Source organism: Chlorocebus sabaeus, chromosome 9 (genome assembly GCF_047675955.1).
Source record: "Chlorocebus sabaeus isolate Y175 chromosome 9, mChlSab1.0.hap1, whole genome shotgun sequence".
NCBI classification, from domain to species: domain Eukaryota; kingdom Metazoa; phylum Chordata; class Mammalia; order Primates; family Cercopithecidae; genus Chlorocebus; species Chlorocebus sabaeus.
The window spans coordinates 45381175-45401767 of NC_132912.1; the positions used below are offsets into that span (position 1 = coordinate 45381175).

The 20593-nt window shown below is 41.4% G+C and overlaps 1 long non-coding RNA gene across 30 annotated transcripts in view; it reads right to left on the minus strand.

The window, feature by feature from the left end:
* LOC119618230 (uncharacterized) overlaps positions 1-20593 on the minus strand; it is a 108199-nt gene that overhangs the window by 31707 nt on the left and 55899 nt on the right. For 7 of the 30 annotated variants that reach the window (XR_012093933.1, XR_012093931.1, XR_005237059.2 and 4 more), the window contains exons 4-5: positions 20324-20435; positions 18703-18761 (exon numbers count right to left, since the gene is read on the minus strand). The exons of 1 other annotated variant lie outside the window; for it this stretch is intronic. This is a non-coding gene — a long non-coding RNA (uncharacterized lncRNA). 22 more of the 30 variants (XR_012093921.1, XR_012093945.1, XR_012093944.1 and 19 more) reach the window with 16 other exon arrangements.

Consider the following 20593-nt stretch of genomic DNA (forward strand, 5'->3'; position numbering starts at 1 on the left):
GTGCACATTCTCATCTCTCTTTCTTGTGAAGACACCAGTTAGACTGGATCACGGCTCACGCTAATGGTCTCATTTTAACTTATACCTCTGTAAAGGCCTTATCTCCAATACAGTCACATTCTGAGGCATTGGGGGGTTAGGATTTCAGAGAAGGAATTACGCCTCAAGACTGCAGCATTTACTTCTGCCTAGCTCCCAGCCTGCTGGTCTGCCCTACAAATTTTACACTCAACCAGCCCCCATAATCACATAAACCAATTTCTTAAAATGAATACACACACACACACACACACACACAAAACAGGCACATGCACCCATATTCTATCAGTTGTTTCTCTGGAGAATAGTGATTGACACAGGGCTTAAGGCATGTTATTTTTCTTCATCTTAAAGTTTTCCCTCCATTCCATTTCCCTCCCTCTCTCCTGACAGCCACCAGAAGAAATGGGGAATAGTCTCCTTTAGATCTGTCAGCAGGAGCATGACCCTGATGGCACTTTGATTTCAGACTGCTCCAGAACTGGGAGAGAATAAATTTCTGTTAACAGAACAAAAAGATTGTGGCTATTTGTTACCGCAGTCACAGGAAATTAATACACCAACATATTGCAAAAATTCTACAGAAAATTAACAGTTTGCTTTGCTCAGTGAGAGCACATCTAATCACTGAGAGCTATCACTTTAAAGGCACCAAATTCATGTTTCGTGTTTCAGCTCTTGAGGGGTTACCTTATCCTTTGATATAGTTAAAAATCTAGAGAGTACGTAATCAGTCAAGAAAAAGAGGGTAAGAGTTATAAAACACCTGGGAATATGCTAGGCTATAAAACTCCAGGAAGACAAGAACATGAAGCAGACAGAAGAAATCCACAACCTGAATCAATTGAGCTGTCCTTTGACTTTCTGCCTTCTGGGCCACTAAAGAATAATTTGCGTGGCAATCACAGGCAGCATGCATTTCAGGCTTGTTAACTAAGGGTGTCAACTACATCACTTTCATGAAGAGAGTTAAAGACATTTTCTTAGACTTCAGGCCAGGAAGTCTTTGAGTTCCATGAAGAATTACTTCTGTTTATCCATTTTTTTTTTTTTTTTTTTTTTTTTTTTTTGAGACAGAGTCTCATTCTGTCACGCAGGCTGGAATGCAGTGGCACAATGTCAGTTCACTGCAACCTCTGCCTCCAGGGTTCAAGCGATTCTCCTACCTCAGCCTCCTGAGTAGCTGGGATTACAGGAACACGCCACCATGCCTGGCTAATTTTTCTATTTTTAGTAGAGACCAGGTCTCATCATGTGGCCAAGCTGGTCTCAAACTCTTGACCTCAAATGATCCACCCACCTCGGCCTCCCAAAGTGCTAGGATTATAGGCATGAGCCACCACACCTGGCCTCTTTTGTTTATTCTTATGGTCAAAACAAAGCATTGTCCTTTTGCACAGAGTATCAGAGATAAGTCTGCATGTCACTAATAATAATTACAGTTATACAACACAATGTATAATATATACATACTAAAATAAAACTATTATAATTATCTTGATGTCTTTACAATTAATATGTTGACTTTTCCCTATTTTAGATCTGTTAACTACAAATTCCTTGATAATTTTCATCATGGTAATCTTTTATCATTTTATGCAATAGAAACATAAGAAATGAATAAACAACTCACCTGGCATTTGTTTTTTTTCTGTTGCTCTTGGGAAAGTGCAGGGGAAGCTGAATGTACAGTTACAGGAGAAAAACACAGGGGTGGTCATGTGAAATCTGGCCTGCTATGGACCTTTGAGGCTTCCTAAAAACTGCTGCCCACCAACTGGTTAAACACTCCTCTATGGGAAAAAGTTTCTTTGTTTCTTGAGGAGACAGCAAGAGCTATGCTGAGTGAGAATTCACATGTGTAAATCTGACAAGATCTCATAGAATTTGGCTATGCAACTTTTCACTGGGTTCACTTCCTAACGGTCAATTTCATTTTTCTTTCAGAACTAATCCAGGACTAATTCAACAAATAATATTATATCAGAAGACAAATTGTTACCTGCCATATTCACTCCCATAGGTGAAATACTCAGGATATTTGTTTACTTACATTCCTACTGAGTTACTAACCCTTAAAGAAATCATGCTGCAGAAGATGATGGTAGTGCTTTGGAGAAAGATCTGTTTTAAGATTGTTTGCTTCTAACTCAGTTGCAACAGAAACTGGCAGGTGACTTATCTGTTATAAGATGGATGGGTGTTTTCTATTCCTGCTCTGCCATTTACAAACTGGATGAGTCTGGACAGGTTACTTATACATCCAAGAGTCATGGTTTCTCAGCTTTGTAATCATGCAGACACAGACACCCCTATTCTCTACCTCTATAGGATCAGGGTAGATAAGGCAACACCACATCTCTAGAGGACATCACAATGGACATGGTATGAAAGCAGCTCAGAACCTGGACAAAGACCATGGAGATTGAATGTGGGACATGTTGGTTAAAGACTAGAGCTAGAACTCCTCCAGCTATGCCCAGTGAACTCTGCCTGCAGACCATGCCCACACCAACCCTCCAAGATTAATATTTCCACCAGCATACCCCTTGCCACCACTCAGTCCAGTCACCTATCTTTTCTGAAACATGGTCCAAACCTTTCACCATAGAGGGGAGACCCTCCAGATGTGATGACATTTACAGAGAATCACTCATTCTAAGCAGGAGGAAGAATTACTTCAGGCTGTGCAAACCATCAGGCTCTGCCCTTTCTGGCAGTTTCCTGCCTTTGCTCTGAAGTTGGACTGACAACGTTCAGGTTAGAGAAGCAATCTTCAAGGTGGGATTCCTGTTCCTAGGCCCCTTCTTCTTACTTCACAAGAACTGCTTCCTTCCGAGGAGCTGAAACCTGAGCTTAAAGGACAAAACCATTTTATTCAGAAGCTTCACTCAGGGTTCCAAATCTCAGAGAACTTCCTTGTCTAAACTCTGAAGGCACTGACTATGCTGAAGGTTGGACAGTGCAAGAGTCCAAGCAACACAGTCATGCAGCCTGACCCAAGGGCTTCAAGATGCTGAGAAACCCCAGAATACATGACTACAAGGTGAGACTCAGCTGCCCCCCACCCACTTTAGTATGATTTCAGGAATACAAGATGGTTTTAGATAGGGTGGTCTACCCTGGACATGTGACCTTGACCATTTCACCTGAACCCTCAGAACCTCAGTTTTCTTGTTTGTCAAGACGGAAAACAGTCACATAAAGATTGTTGTAAGGACTAAATGAAAGAGCTAATGAGAAGAACAAACTATTTTCCAAATACCTTATCAGCTGAGGTTAACTACTAAACTCTGCCAATTTTTTACATATGCCAAAAATGTGAAACTCAGAACCACTCCGCGTGGCACATATCAGTGGGATGTGCTATACAAAATGGTCTTACTCTGACTGAGAGCTCTAAACTGGAGGTAGGAAGTCATTCTAAGGGTTGCCAGTACATCCTACAAAACTGCAGGAAAAAAAAAAAATGGAACTTGCCTTGAACCTTTGAAGTGAGCCAAACTGCAACGACCACAAAAATTCCGGAAAACAGCTGAATTTCGCCAGCGTTGCAACTCCTGAACAGTAACAACCAATGAACTATGGACTCAGGTACTAAGTCACCCGCTTCCACCAACGGATAATTCTTTCAGAACTTGCGTAAACACCCGCGGCTTCCTTTGATTTTCCCCCTGTTCCCCTACCTCTCTTTGGAATACAATTTGGCTTCCAGCCCAATGCGTCTCCCGAATTGTAATTCCTAATACCCCAATAAACGCCTTGCTTTACTGCATTGCAGCCTGGTCTTCGACACTTCTTGGTAGACATATTAACAGCATCCCTCTACAGGTGAGGACTCCTCATCCCACGCACGTCCATCCTCTGGCCGTAGGGACCAATTCACACCCAGCTCAGCCTGGAAGCAAAGCTGGCGCCCTTCCAGGGCCAAGGTGCACACCCCGCTCGGGGCCTGGACACGCGCGCACGTGCCCACCCTCTGACTCACAGGGACGCCCCGCCCCCGCTCCCACTGCCCCCGAGCCGCGCGGGACCCTGAACCTAGCCCAGATCTCCTCAGCTAGACTGCCTGTCCCACTCGGGCTGAACCCGCTCCCGAAGCGGTGTACAGACCTGAAGGTTCCGGGGCGTCTCTGTAAGGAACAGAAGCGCAGGGAAGCACTGCAAGAGATTGCAAAACGCGCAGAGCACAGTTGTTGGGGACCATTCGAGACACGTGAACTGCGGGGATATGATGGTTAATTAGACCCTTGTAATGTACTGGGTCTAATAGTGTGCTTTCAAAATTCTTGTCTACCCAGAAGCCTAGAATGTGCTTTTATTTCAAAAAGGGTCCTGGAATATAGGACTACCATGTCCTGTGTGATGTTATATCCAGATGTCTATGGTCTTTACCTGGGTAACTCAGGTCTGATCAGCCGAACCCAACATCTGTTGATGCCACCGGTATTCATTGTGAAGGGTCTTTTCCATGGGAGCCCACGTGAGTGACAGAGGTAAGGATACTGGACTATCTGCTGTCATAATGTACCACCTGACAGGGTTTAGGACTTGTTCCTGTGTCCAGGTCTTGGACCACTTGCCATCTTATTGACTGTTGTCCATAAGGCAGTGAAAATGTAGCAAGATATATTTGAAGGTGTGCCATCCAGGACAACCCCCTGGCCCATAGCTCAGCCCATTGGTTGGAGTTTTCTTTTTTGTGTAAAGTTTGTAACAGTTTTATTCTGTAGTTGCACAGCCATAATGCCTCAGTACACCCCTCAGCCTTTAATTCAGCTAATCTGTTAGCCCAGTCTGGACCTCCTCGGGGACTTCAGTGTACCAGCACCCAACAGACGCCAACCTCTGGGCTACCTGCACTTGGGAAAGTAACTGGCTACTTTTTTATGTATGTGAAAGGTGTGATTGATGCTTAGGTGACTCTAGTTTGTACACTGACCAGGCACTGACATTTGTAGCTCTAAAGGTTTATTAGGACTAATTGGCCTGAGTGGGAGAGCAGTCTGTACAGTTTGTTGAACAGTGAAGCACTCCTGTCTCTACCAACTCTTTAATAAGGTTTTTAAGCTTCCCCTGCATTTATTGACTGACAGTACATGACTGGGCTAGAGAAGGCTGCCTGTGCACTTGTCCCAGGATCCACTGTAATTGTGTAATTTCCACACTGGGAACATGCCTTACAATTCGGAGAAGTATTACACATAATGAAAACATCAATGTTTACAACAAATTTAGCATTATCAGTTACAGACACTTGAGTATATGAATGTACATTAAATGAAATATTATCTGGTTCAGTTTCAAAGGCTGGAACAGCAAAACCCACCTGAAGAATTCAATGAAGTCAATCTACCAGGAGTATGTGCAGTCAATCACCATTCCACCAGCTGTGGTCTTGCCTCTAGTACTATGTCCCACACCACTGTATTTTGGGAAAAGATGATTTGTTTTTTTGAGTTTCACAGATTTGTAGACAGAGAGGAATTTTACCCCAGGATGGACCATGACTGATTAAGGTGATTTACAAGATTGAATTTAGGAGTTTTTGAATTTATTATATTTAGATAAGATGTTAGAGTTAGAGTTAATGCTGTAATGGGTTAAGATTTGGGGGCATATTGGGAAGAGGTGAATATATTTGGCACATAGGAAGGATATGAATTTTGGCGGGGATTGGGGGGCAGAGGGCAGGTTGTGGGTTGAACTGTGTCCTCCCAAAAAGACATGTTCAAGTCCTAACACATGGTACATGTGAACGTAACTTTATTTGGAAATAGGGTATTTTCAGATGTAATCAAGTTAAAATCAGGTCACAGTGGATTAAGTAGGCCCTTTTCTAATGACTGGTGTCCTTATAAGGTGAGGAAACTGTAGACACAGAGATACATTGGGAGGACACCATTTGATATGGAGGCAGAGACTGGAATGATGTGCATACAAGTCAAGGAATGCTAAGGATTGCCAGCAACAACCAGAAGCTAGGAAGAGGCAAGGGAGGATTCTCCCCAGCAGGTTTCAGAAACAACATGGTCCTACAACATTTTGGAGGCTTACACTCTAGCCTCCAGAACTGTGAGAGAATAAATTTCTATTGTTTAAGCCACCCAATTTTAGGTACTTTGTCATGGCAGCCCCCAGGAAACTAATACAAATGGCAAAGGGACTCCAGGGCACATAGCTTGGGGCACCAAATCTGGAAGGCCCTAGCAAATAGACCATACAGACGCTCAATCCTCTTCTTGAGGATACTACCAGCATTGACTGTGCTAGAAACCTTTTTTGGGTATGGCACAACAATTCTTATCTGCATGGCAGATGCAGACCATACTACTCAAGAACTCCTGAGTGGACAATGTCACATGCTTAAATTTCTAAACATATCTAGTCGAAGAATGGTGCCACTTTACAGCCAAGAATACCTAGCAATAGACAATCTCTGGAGTATTCACTGGTCATATCATGCCCCATCTTATTCCCGGGAAGCAGTTACCATTGAGAGAGAAACTGTACTGTTAACGGAGAGCATAAAAAGCTGAATCCCTCTCATATCATATATACAAATTATCTCAAAATGGATATATAACCTAAATATAGGAGATAAAACCATAATACTTTTAGAAGAAAATATAGGGGTGAATCTTCATGATTCTGGATATGGCAATGTGGTCTTATATAGGGCACCAAAAGTGCAACCAGCCAAAGCAAAAAATAAATAAGATTTTGTCAAAGTTAAAAACTTTTGTGCATCAAATGATGTTATCAAGAAAGTGAAAAGAGAAGTGACAATTCACAATCTGAAACATTTAGCTTACACAATAAAAAACAGGTCAAGATTGGATGGGTTGACATTAGGTGGTGTAATGGAAAAATAATAACAATCCCTCACCCAGTTTTCATCCTTGAACCAGTTCTGAGATCCCGAGTTTACAGATGGAAGGAAAGAAGAATATTTTTGAGGGCCTCCCAAAGCCATAGCAATTATATACGATAGCTAGTCCCTTAACATTTCCCCCAAAGAGACTTCCTTTTTTTTTTTTTTAAGACAGAGTTTTCCCCTTGTTGCCCAGGCTGGAGTGTAATGGCGTGATCTTGGTTCACGCAATCTCCGCCTCCCAGGTTCAAGCAATTCTCCTGCCTCAGCCTCCTGAGTAGCTGGGATTATAGGCATGCACACCATGCCCAGCTAATTTTGTATTTTTAGTAAAGATGGGGTTTCTCTACGTTGGTCAGGCTGGTCTTGAACTCTCTACCTCAGATGATCTGTCTGCCTCGGCCTCCCAAATTGCTGGGATTACAGGCATGAACCGCTGTGCCCAGCCTCCCAAAGAGGATGTATCTATGCATTTACCAGAGCAACAGTACACTGGCAAAAAAGGAATATTAGATCTTTGGAATGTTTATATTCAGAGTATAATCTGACTGAAACCAGGGAACCCAAAATGCCACTATTATGCATGTTATGAATGTACAAAGGCCAGATGTTAGAGTCCTCATCCAAGTCCATCTTAAAGTCCAGAGTATACAGATACGTCCTGCTGTCTTTTACTCCGCCCTTGAGTGAATAATTGGAATGGATACACTTATCAGGCAGCAGAGCTTTCACACTGCCTTCTGGACTTGTGGAGTAAGAGCCATTAATTGTAGTTAAGGCCAGTGGTGCTAATTAAGATTTCCCTCTCCCTGGCTAAATTGGTAAATCAGAAGCAATATCAATCCCAGAATGGTCATAATTATAGCTGTTGTGCTAATCGTGCTTTTACTAGAAAAAACAGTAATCTCTGGAGCTTAATATGCAGCTATTAAACTGCAAAATGATCCTTTTTAACTTCCCTGAAGAAGACTCAAATGCAGTTCACTTTGTTCTACACTAGATAGCAGCATATATTGTCTTGTCCTAGTCTTGTTAATTCTCCTGTCCTCTGTCACAGTATAGTACACAGTGAGTTTCACAAAACATCACCCTGGCCACTACATGGATGGCACATCAATGGAACCTGGTGAGGAAAAAGTGGCAAGTACTCTGCATACCTTGGTAAGATAAGTGTTTACTAGAGGCTGAGAAACAAACAAACAAACAAACACACCTATATCAGCATTTTGGTGTCTGGTACAAGGTTGGACACTCCCCCCAGTGTTAAGATCAAGTTATTACACAACTTGCGTCTCCTACTGCTAAAAAAAGGAAAAGTATCTGGAAGGTCTGTTTGCACATGGGGGAAACACCTACTACACTTGGGAATATTGTTTTGTCCCACTTACTGGGTGCCTTGGAGGAAGGTCAGTTTTGAATGGGGCCCACAGCAGGAAAGGGTTTCATAGCAGGTTCCATCTGTTGTCCTTCATCCAATGGCACTAAAGTTCTCAGTGGTATAACATAACACTCTGTGGGATTCTGACAAGCCAGAACAGCCCAGTAACAGCACAGTCCTCTAGGATTCTGGAGCAAAACTATGCCATCTGCAGCAAAGAACCTCTCATTGTTTCAAAAGCAGCTCCTGTGTACTACTTGATCCTAGTACAAACTGAGCAGCTGACTTAGTGTAATCTATTGACTATGTGACTACAGCTGCCCATGGTGTGGGGTTACTGTCAGACTCACACCAAGTCATAAAACAGGCAGGGAAACAACAGTTTATTGTACAACAAAAATGGTACATTGGAAATTGGGCCTGAACAGGTCTCAGCAACTTAAGTAATTGATACAAATAGGTGACCCATGGCACTTACCTCTGTCATATGACTACCTCTACTTCAATTCATGTAGAGAGTTCAATAAAGATCTTTCTCTCTCAGTCAAGAATGAATACTCCATGTATTCACTGTGACAGAGTATAAGAGGAGAATCCTGGGCCTGGTTCTCTCACATTGGTGTCTTCCATGTCCACTAAAATTCCACTCAGGAATGTCACTGAAAGATGGTGGTGATGGGGAAATCCTCACAATGAACACAGCTTCAAATCACACACTTGTATATTATTATCTGTGGCAAGAAAAGTGAGCTAAGGTAATACCCAGATTCTTGAAGACTGGCAAACAGACTGATTGGTTGGAACAGGATTGGAAGACTGGAGCCAAGGAGGTCTTGTAAAGAAGAAGTGGGTTGGATATCTGGTAGTGCACACAAATTGTGCAGATCTTTGAGCCTTTTGTTAATGTCCATCAAAGATCAGCTACCACAGAAAAGGCACTGGACAGAATCATTTATCCAGTGGCTGTCAGCCTAGGTCCCATGAGTATTCACACAAGCCCAAGAATGGAGTAGCCACGACAGCAGGAAATGGGCACTAGATCTGGGCCTGAAAACATGGGTTTTATCTCACTAAGGCTGATCAAGCTCCTGCTAAATATCTGACTTTTCAGAAGTAGAGACCAATGCAGAGCACTCAATATATTAGCATTTTTTGCAGAGATCAATCAGATTCTTTTGGCAGGATGATTTCACTGGAATCCTTCTACTCTGGAAAAAGAGTGAATTATTCTATTTGGGATTCAAATATATTCTGATTATAGGTTGTTTTCACGCCCACAGTGCCTCTGTGTTTCATGTCATTCCCAAATCATGTGGGAGAGGGTTAACATCCAGGCTGACAGCAGGAAAATAATGTAGAATAACTTGTAGAGTAGGCAACCAACAATATCAGCTCCAATAGCCTACTATTTAGTTCCAAGGCAACCCAGTAAAAATTAGAAAAACGAGAAAAAAAGTGCTATATGCATTATATGACTATATAATGCAAATAATTTAAAATGTAGACATAATCTCGAGGTTGCATAGTTTTAATGTTATGTATGTTTATACATGAACCATTCCATTGAAAAAATAAGAGCATGAAAGATCAGTTTAGTTTTTTTTTTTTTTTTTTTTTGAGACGGAGTCTTGCTCTGTCGCCCAGGCTGGAGTGCAGTGGCCGGATCTCAGCTCACTGCAAGCTCTGCCTCCCGGGTTCACGCCATTCTCCTGCCTCAGCCTCCCGAGTAGCTGGGACTACAGGTGCCCCCCACCTCGCCCGGCTAGTTTTTTGTATCTTTTTAGTAGAGACGGGGCAGTTTAGTTTTTTAAACAGTACTACCTTTTGTTTATGGATTTCAAAGTACAATATAGTTTACAGCTGCTTCCTTTCTCAAAATTCATTTTGTAGGGTTAATAATTGTATTCTACCTTTGTGAATTTATGAAAATTTTTATTTACATGGACTGAATAAAGAGATGTTCCATGTTTATGGATTAAACAAGCCTGAATATTGTGATGATGCACAAAAGTTTTAATTTTGTCGATGTCCAAATTATTCATTTTTTTTCCTTTGGTAGCTCATGCTTTAGGTGTCATGTCTAAGAAACCAAAACAATCTTGAAAGAGAACGAATTTGTAAAACTTATACTACTTGATTTTAAAGTATGCCATAGGCCGGGCGCGTTGGCTCATGCCTGTAATCCCAGCACTTTGGGAGGCCGAGTCAGGCAGATCACAAGGTCAGGAGATCCAGAACTTCCTGGTTAACATGGTGAAACCCTGTCTCTACTAAAAATACAAAAAATTAGGCAGGCGTGGTGGCACGCGCCTGTAATCCCAGCTACTCAGGAGGCTGAGGCAAGAGAATTGTCTGAACCTGGGAGGCAGAGGTTGCAGTGGGCTGAGACCACACCGCTGCACTCCAGCCTGGGTGACAGAGCAAGACTCCATCTCAAAAAATAAAAATAAAATAAATAAATAAATAAATAAATAAATAAATAAATAAATAAATAAATAAAGTATACTATAAAGTTACCATAATCAAGACAGTGTGGCACTGGCATAAGTACAAGACAGTACTTATGCCCAGGATGCTATGTGTCAGTGGTCAACTGATCTTTTTGCCTGTTCTGCTTTTGTATGTATGCTCTTTGGTTTTTGGTTTTTTTATTTTTATTTTTTTGGTCAACTGATTTTTGACAAAAGTGCCAAGATACTTCAAGAGGAAATTAAATTTGGCATTAAAACAAATTGTATGTCCACACATCATGCTGGGACAATTGTATATCCCCATGCCAAAAAAAAAAAAAAATTAATAACTTAGACCTTTACCTCACACAATATATGAAAATTAAAGCAAAATGAATCAAAGACCCAGATATAAGGGCTAAAAGTATAAAACTTATGGAAGAAAAATCTTTGTGACCATTGGTTAGGCAAAGAGTTCTTAGACAAGACAAAGCACAATTCATACAAAAAAAATGGTAAACTAGATTTCACTAAAAGTGATAGCTATTGTGATTCGAAAGATAACACTGAGACAATGAAAAGCTATATATTAGTAGAAAATATTTGCAAGTAATATTTCTGATAAGTCTTATAACTTGAATATATAAAGACTTGTAATTTGGCCAGGCACGGTGGCTCAAGTCTGTAATCACAGCACATTGGGAGGCCAAGGCGGGCAGATCACCTGAGGTCAGGAGTTCGAGACCAGCCTGGCCAACATGGTGAAACCCCATCTCTACTACTAATAAAAGAATTAGCCGGGTGTAGTGCTGGGCGCCTGTAGTCCCAGATACTCAGGAGGCTGAGGCGGGAGAATAGCTTGAACCCGGGAGGAGGAGGTTGCAGTGAGCCAAGATATCGTGCCACTATACCCCAGCCTGAGTGACAGAGTGAGACTCTGTCTCAAAAAAAAAAAAAAAAGACTTACAACTTAATAAGACAAATAATCCAATTCTAAAAACATGCAAAAGACTTGAATGAGACATTTATCAAAGAAAATATATAAATGCAAGGGCCAGATGTGGTGGTTCACACCTGTAATCCCAGCACTTTGGGAGGCTGAAGCAGGTGGATTGCCTGAGGTCAGGAGTTCAAGACTAGCCTGGTCAACATAGTGAAACACCATCTCTACTAAAAATACAAAAATTACCCAGGCGTGGTGACCTGTGTCTGTACTCCTAGCTACTCAGGAGACTGAGGCAGAAGAATCACTTGAACCCGGGAGGCGGAGGTTGCAGTGAGCCATGAAGGCACCACTGCACACCAGCCTGGGTGATAGAACGAGACTCTGTCTCAAAAAATAAAGAAAATACACACATGCAAACAAAGCAAACATCATTAGTCACTAGAGAACTACAAATTAAACATACAATGAGATACCACTACATAATTACTAGAATGGTTATTATAAAAACAGACAATAACAAATGACGTTGAGGATATGGAGAAACCGGAACCCCTACAACATGGATGAACCTAAAACAATCATTTTGTTAAATAAAAGGAGTTAGACATAAAAGACTAAATATTTATATGAATGTTTAGAAAGACTTTTTTTTTTTTTTTTTTGAGACAGGGTCTCACTTTGTCTCCCAGGCTGGAGTGCAGTGGCACAATCTTGGCTCACTGCAACCTCTGCTTCCCAGGTTCAAGCGATTCTCCCATATCAGCCTCCTGAGCAGCTGGGACTACAGGCACGTGCCTCCACCTCTGGCTGAAGTTTATATTTTTTGTTAGAGACAGGGTTTCACCATGTTGGCCAGGCTGAAAGATAGTTTTATAGAGACAGGGCAGATCAGTGATTGGCTGGGGGTTACAGTGGGAATTGACAGCATATTGGCACGAAGGAAGGTTTTTGGGTGATATAAATGTAAAATTGGATTGTGGCGATGTTTGCACAACTGTTAAAATTTAATAAATATCACTGAATTGTACACACAGTGGATGAATGTTAAATTACAAAAATTATATCTCAAAAAAAAAAAAACTGCTAAAAAGCCAATGGAGACTGCTTTGAGGAAAAATGCCCTCTACAGATTAATTTTTCAGACTCCATAAACTTATCGTTAGGTGGAGATGGCAAACATTTCAGGAAGAGCTCAAAAAGTGTCTGCTGAATATCAGTGTCAACTAAAATGGTGTTTTATGGTAATCTAGAAAGATAAGCCATTTTCAGAAGTGTCTTTTTTGATAACCCCTTGTCAGTGCTTTCAAGGGACAGGGCAATGAAGATCTTTTTCTCTCAGGCAGGGTGCAAACATAATTATAGAACAACAGATAATTTATTAGCTTACTCATCCAAAAATGTACCCAAGTACACAGAGCTGATGGCATTCAACCTCTCTCTGGTACCTTTATTGTAAAAAAATTTCTTCTCAGAAAATATGAACTCTGTAACATCAGCTCTGTTGAGTGAGGAGCCTAGAGGAACAGAATACCAGCCTGTATTCATCTCTTTATAGGTGACTAACACAGATAGGGGAAGGAGTTATATATTTCTCGATAAACAAGTATTTGCTCTGGACTAGAACAAGGGAAAAATTCCTCCAGCTTAGTTTACTAAGAACACCTGAAGTGTTAGGACACTACTTCCACTCTAGTAGGAAGTGGATGAATGAACCACAAGCTTTATCTTTTCTTTCAGTTGTACTTAAAACCTGCCTGGGGCCAAGCACGGTGGCTCACGCCTGTAATCCCAGCACTTTGGGAGGCTAAGGCGGGCAGATCACGAGGTCAGGAGATCAAGACCATCCTGGCTAACATGGGGAAATCCCGTCTCTACTAAAAATACAAAATAAATAAATAAATAAGCCACCCGTGGTGGCGGGTGCCTGTAATCCCAGCTACTCGGGAGGCTGAGGCAGAAGAATGGCGTGAACCCAGGAGGCGGAGCTTGCAGTGAGCCAAGATTGCGCCACTGCACTCCAGCCTGGGTGACAGAGCGAGACTCCATCTAAATTAATTTATTAATTAATTAATTAAATTAAAAACCCACCTGGATGAATAGAAGAAAAGTTTGGAAGGCAGATGTATAGTGAGGTGTATTTGGGAATGACTAATTTTCTCCCTTTCGGAGAGCTCTTAAAAAATGTATACTAGGGCTGGGAATGGTGGCACATGCCTGTAATCCAGCATTTTGGGAGGCTGAAGCTGGAAAATCACTTCAGCCTGGGAGTTCAAGACCAGTCTGGGCAACATAGGGAGACCCTGTCTCTAAAAAATAAAAAGTTAGGCCGGGCACAGTGGCTGACACCTGTAATCCCAGCACTTTGGGAGGCGGAGTTAGGCGGATTACGAGGTCAAGAGATCAACATGGTGAAACCCCAACTCTACTAAAAATACCAAAATTAGCTGGGCATAGTGGCACATGCCTGTAGTCCCAGCTACTCGGAGGCTGAGGCAGAATTGCTTGAACCTGGGAGGCGGTGGTTGCAGTGAGCCAAGATGGCATCACTGCACTCCAGCCTAGCGACAGAGCGAGGCTCTGTCTCTAAATAAATAAATAAATAAATAAAATTTTTTAAAAATAAAAAAAAAGTTAGCCAAGTGTGAGTGTGCACTTCTGTAGTCCCAGCTACATGGGAGGCTTAGATTGGAACATTGCTTGAGCCCAGAAGGTCAAGGCTGCAGTGAGCCATGACTGAACAAATGCACTCCATCCTGGGCAAGAGAGTGAGACCCCACTATCTAAAAACAAAAATGTGTACTGGAAGTATACTTTAGCTCTGACAGTCAGGTTCCCACGTTGAGGTTGAAAAATGGTCTATGTTTTTGTTTTTCTTATACTTTGTTATTTCCTTTTTTTTTTTTTTTTTTTTTTTCTGAGATGGTGTCTCACTCTGTCTCCCAGGCTGGAGTGCAGTGGCATGATCTCAACTCACTACAAGGTCTGCCTCCCGGGTTCACATCATTCTCCTGCCTCAGCCTCCCGAGTAGCTGAGACTACAGGCACCCATTACCACGCCCGACTAATTTTTTGTATTTTTAGTAGAGACAGGGTTTCACCGTGTTAGTCAGGATGGTCTCAATCTCCTGACCTCGTGATCTGCCTGCCTCAGCCTCCCAAATTGCTGGGATTACAGGCATGAGCCACCACGTCCAGCCTTTGTTATTTATTTCTACAGTATTTTATTGGCCATTTATTATGCTAGATGTGAATACACTGATACAAAAATGTGAGTAAAATCTTGGCAGTTTTAGCACACTATTAGTTTCAGGTATATTTGTTTTCAGGTATACTCTTTTGTATGGGGCTTTTTCTGTTTTTTCACATACCAATTTAAGAGGTGGAGATTAGCTTCTGGCTTATCTGATGAACTTGAAATAGCCACCCCACAATAGGGAGGTGGGAGACAGATGGGTTTCAATGGGATGTCATCATTATGAAAAGCATATAACCTTCTCCAAATAATTAAAAGCAGTAACAAAAGACAAAAAGAAGAAAGCCATTTGAATAAAAATTAACCTTATAAATGTAATAAACATTCTAATTCCTTTAACAACAAAAGATTGGGAGCATGTTGAAAAAACCCAGTAGCCAACCTAGGTCTTCAGATGTTTGACCAGCCAGAAGACAGTTTTTCATTTTCTAATCAACAGTTTCCATATTAAAGTGCAATATAATAAGTGATAAAAACTGGAATGAAAAATTAACATTAACTACAGATTAAAGATTTTAAGAATCATGCCTTTTAAAGATTAATATAAATAAAAAACCTTTAAAAATGTACAATTTTAAAATAAGTGTGTGAAAAAATACAATAAATGTGTATCCAAAATTGTACCAGAGTTATTAGAAAACCAGAAAAACTATAAACCAACTAAGAAATCAAATTAGTAATCAAAATCTATCTTTAAAGGTACAGAAAACACAAAAGGTATAATGGACATCAAAACTTAAAAAAAAATTTCTCCTGGCAAGTAAGGTGTAGGAAGAAACTTACATAACAGGATAGTGAATAAGGACTCCAAGCCTACAGAAAGTATTCCATTGTTGGCCGGGCACAGTGGCTCATGTCTGTAATCCCAGCACTTTGGGAGGCTGAGGCAGGCAGATCACGAGGTCAAGAGATCGAGACCACCCTGGCCAACATGGTGAAACCCCATCTCAACTAAAAATATGAGATTTAGCTGAGCGTGTTTGCGCACGCCTGTAGTCCTATCTACTTGGGAGGCTGAAGCAGAATTGCTTGAACACGGGCGGCAGAGGTTACAGTAGGTTGAGATCGCGCCACTGCACTCCAACCTGGCGACAGAACAAGACTTCGTCAAAAATAAAAAAGTATTCTCGTGTTTGCTAACACTTCCTGAGTTATCTCTGAAAATCAGGTGCAAGGTAAGGATGCCAGCTGTCACTCAGTAAGACCAGTAAAAAGGGTGAGACAGGACAAGATGAACCTAATGGAGAATTAATTAAGGACGAATGGAAGAAAAATTACACAGACATAGTAATACATGTAATGATAACTGTGGCATTATAATTCACTGGAGAAAAACGCTAATAACTAGGGTTCGCTGCAACTGGTATTATGTGGAAAAAAGTAAAATTAGATTTGTCTTCATATTATCTACAATAATGAGTTCCCGATTGAGTCAAGACTTAAATATTTTTCTAGTATTGAAAAATACTAGAAGTAGGCCAGGTGTGGTGGCTCATGCTTGTTTTCCCAGCACTTTGGGAGGCTGAGGTAGGAGGATTGCTTGAGCCCAAGAGTTCAAGACACACCTGAGCAACATAATGAGACCCTGTCTCTGTTGAAAATAAAAATAAAAAAAGAAAAGAAAGAAAAAAGAAAACACTAGAAATAGTATATTAATTTAAAAATTTAAAAAACTTTTATTTTAGGTTCACGGGTACATGTACGGGTTTGTTATATAGGTAAGTTGAATGTCATGAATTTTGGTTTACAGATTATTTTGTCACCCAGGTAATAAGCATAGTACTCCACAGGTAGTTTTTCGACATTCACCTTCCTCCTATCCTCTACCCTCAAATAGTCCCCAGTGTCTCTTGTTCCTTTCTTTGTGTTCATGTGTACTCAATGTCTAGCTCCCACTTACAAGTGAGAATATACAGTATTTGGTTTTCTGTTCCTGTGTTAGTTCACTCAGGATAATGGCCTCCAGCTCCACCTTTTGTTGCTGCAAAAGACATGATCTCATTCGTTTTTATGGCTGCATAGTATTCTATGGTGCATATGTACAATATATTCTTTATCCAGTCTACTATTGAATGGTATGTAGGTTGATTCCATGTCTTTGCTATTGTGAATAGTGCTGCGATGAACATATGTGTGCATGTGTCTTTATGGCAGAATGACTTATATTCCTTTGGGTATATACTCACTAATGAGGTTGCTAGGTAGAATGGTAGTTCTGTTTTAAGTTCTTTGAGAAATCACTAAACTGCTTTCCACAGTGGCTGAACTAATTTACATTCCCACCAGCAGTGTATAAACATAAAACAACGTTTTTTCTTTTTTCTTTTTTTTTTTTTTTTTTTTGAGATGGAGCCTCGCTCTGTCACCCAGGCTGGAGTGCAGTGGCATGATCTCAGCTCACTGCAACCTCCGCCTCCCAGGTTCAAGTGATTCTCCTGCCTCAGCCTCCCAAGTAGCTGGGATTACAGGCATCCGCCACTACGCCCAGGTAATTTTTGTATTTTTAGTACAGATGGGGTTTCACCATATTGGCCAGGCTGATCTCGAACTCCCAACCTCAGGTGATCTGCCCGCCTCAGCCTCCCAAAGTGCTGGGATTACAGACGTGAGCCACTGCGCCCGGCCTAAACAACATTTTTTTAAAAAATATCATTATATTGGCTGGGCATGGTGGCTCACACCTGTAATCCCAGCACCTTGGGAGGCCGAGGCAGGCAGATAATGAGGTCAGGAGATCGAGGCCATCTGGCTAACATGGTGAAACTCCATCTCTACTAAAAATACAAAAAATTAGCTGGACGTGGTGGCACGCACCTGTAGACCCAGCTACTCAGGAGGCTGAGGAACGAGAATCCCTTGAACCCAGGAGGTGGAGGTTGCAGTGAGCTGAGATTGTGTCACTGCACTCCAGCCTGGGTGACAGAGCAAGACTCCATTTCAAAAAAAAAAAAAAACATCATTATATTGAATTAAATAAGAACTTTAAAATAAGATTTTAAAAACTCAAATACAAAAAACTCAACAGATCAGCCTAGATAAAAACATTCTCATAAAGCCAAAGGCACTGCATAAGTAAAATACAAGAGAAAAACTTGGAGAGTTGGTAACAAATATAATACACAAAGAATTATTCTCCATAATATATAGAAGAGCCTTAAAAATAATATAGAAAAATGATTCAAGAATAGTAATCTGTTCACAAAAAAACATAAATATAAGATAGATAAGCTCATTAGTAATCTGAAAAATACATATTAAAATGACAGAGTTTTCACAGAAGTTACATTGGCAAGAAGTCTAAAGTCTGACAACACCAAGTGTCAGCAAGGAAGCAGAGTGAGTGGCAGTCTCACGTGTAGTACCACAGATGAAGGGAGGGAATTGTTCAAGCAGAGCTATGTTAAGGGCATGCAGACCATTCAGCCTTCTTCTGGATACTCTGAATCTTATCTCTGGATGAAGCAAGACCACTGAAAAACTGTCCACTTGAACCCCAATGTTTTCATCTCCTGAAAGACTTTTCTTTGAATTCTCTTTTGCTGTCAGAAAGATCAGAGGCAAATCTGCAGCTCAACTTGGATAATCTGGGACATTACAGGACCTGCATGTATCGAAAACTGACTATGCTCAGTTACTGACCTGCTACTTTATAGTTTCCCTGATGTTGAGTTTTATCTATTTCTATTTTTTCTGTTTTAATTTCTGTCCCCTTATAAATCTCACAAAGTCCATTGTAAAACAAAGTGAGAATAAACAACTCACCTGAGGTCCGTTCGTTTCTTGTTACTCATGGAGAATGGAAGAGAATTATAAAGGTAAAGCTGGGGAAGAAGGAAAGAGAATGAGATCCTGTGCAGCCTGGCTGCCGTGCAGCACACAGGCTCACCTGCCTACAAAACTTGCATGCAAGGCCCCCGAGGGCAATGTCCCTTTAACCCGAAGAACAGGAAAGACCCTGTGGAGGAACACCCACATGTCCATGCTGACTCTGACAGGTCACCAAAAGTTTAGACATGCAATTCTTCATTAAATCAGTGTAAATATTTCCTACTGATTCATAAAAAGTGCATGTTCCCCTCCCATTGGTTAAAAGAAAAGTTTAAAACAGCAGACAGTCAATTAAGCAAATTACAATACAGAAAAGAAAGACTGAGCCATCATTAAAACACTGGAAAAAATGCCCTGGCTGTACTGTTTCTCAGCCTTCTTAATGATAGCACTTGTCCCTTCAGTTAGAAAATCCTCCTCAACATTTCCAGAAAACAATGGGGGAGTTTTAATTGTTTGTTTTAACTCAGTTGCAGTTTCTCAAAAGGATCTTTTAATTTTAAAAACTTGATATGGCTTAATTGTTTAAGACTGGATGGCACTTAGACTTTTTTGTTTTTTGTTTTGAGATGGGGTCTGGCTCTGTTGCCTGGGCTGGACCACAGTGGCACGATTCACAGCTCACTGCAGCCTTGAACTCCTGGGCTGAAGCTCAAGTGATCCTCAAGTCACAGCCTCTTAAGTAGGACTACAGGTACGCACCACCACAGCCAGGTAATTTTTTTTTCTAGAGACCGGGTCTCACTATGTTGCCCAGACTGGTCTTGAATTCCTGGGCTCAAGCAGTCCTCCCACGTTGGCCTCCCAAAGTGCTGGGATTACAGGCATGAGCCACTGAGCCCAGCCCTAATGAGTTATTTTCTGAGTATGCCACTAACAAATGACATGATTAAATAAGTCATATCTTCTAGGCCCATTTTTTTCACCTTTATACAACACTGTCACTTGATTTTTGTAACATCAGAATAGGAACAATGATGCATCTCTACAGGCTTCAAAGACAGTGAGTAGACAGGAAGGAGCAGGCTGATGGAGGAGCACAGGGACGAGTTCCCCATCTAGGCGATGCCTTCCCCAGACTGTGTTCTCACAATCCTCACAGTGGGCAGTGACATGTCCTCTCCTGTGCTGCCTGCCCCTTGCTCACGCTGGCAGCTAATCTCCTCCTGAAAGCCCATCCACTGGACAGTCTGCCCTGGTTTCCGCATGTGCTGACATCACCAAGTATTACTTAACTGTACAGGAGCGGCAAGAATGTCTTCAGTGAGGAGGCAGTTCCGGACATGTTCTTTCCTGGCCTTTTCCACTTTGCCCTCAGGCTCTGCTGAAAGGTCTCAGATCAGAAGTGTGACCTTCCACGTGGGTTCTTATGAACTACTCCTTATTACCTCAAAAGCTACTTTGTTCCAAGGATGCTGGGACAAGGGGACAAAGTAAATTCAGTTGGAATCTTCAACCTGACCTTCAGATAACATACTTTCTCTGAGAATCAAGGCCTGGGCCATTTACGAATTCAAACAGAGTCCCTCAAGGACAAATGCTGGACAAGGCTTACCTGGCTTAGAAACATCAATCATACTGCCTGACCCTGGAGCTCAGAAGAAACATCAAGAATCCCGGAAACACACGCGGCAAAGTTTCCTGTGAAGGCACATCAGTGCTCAATGCTGTGAATAATGATGCTGGGTTTTAGACACGGTGGATAATTAAAAAGAACAAGGAGACATGGAGAACAGAGTTCAAAAACTAGGTTCCTGCAGCTGCTGGTTATATGATCTTGGGTAAGTCAGTTCACCTCTCTAAACTTGTTTCCTTTTTCTTTTCT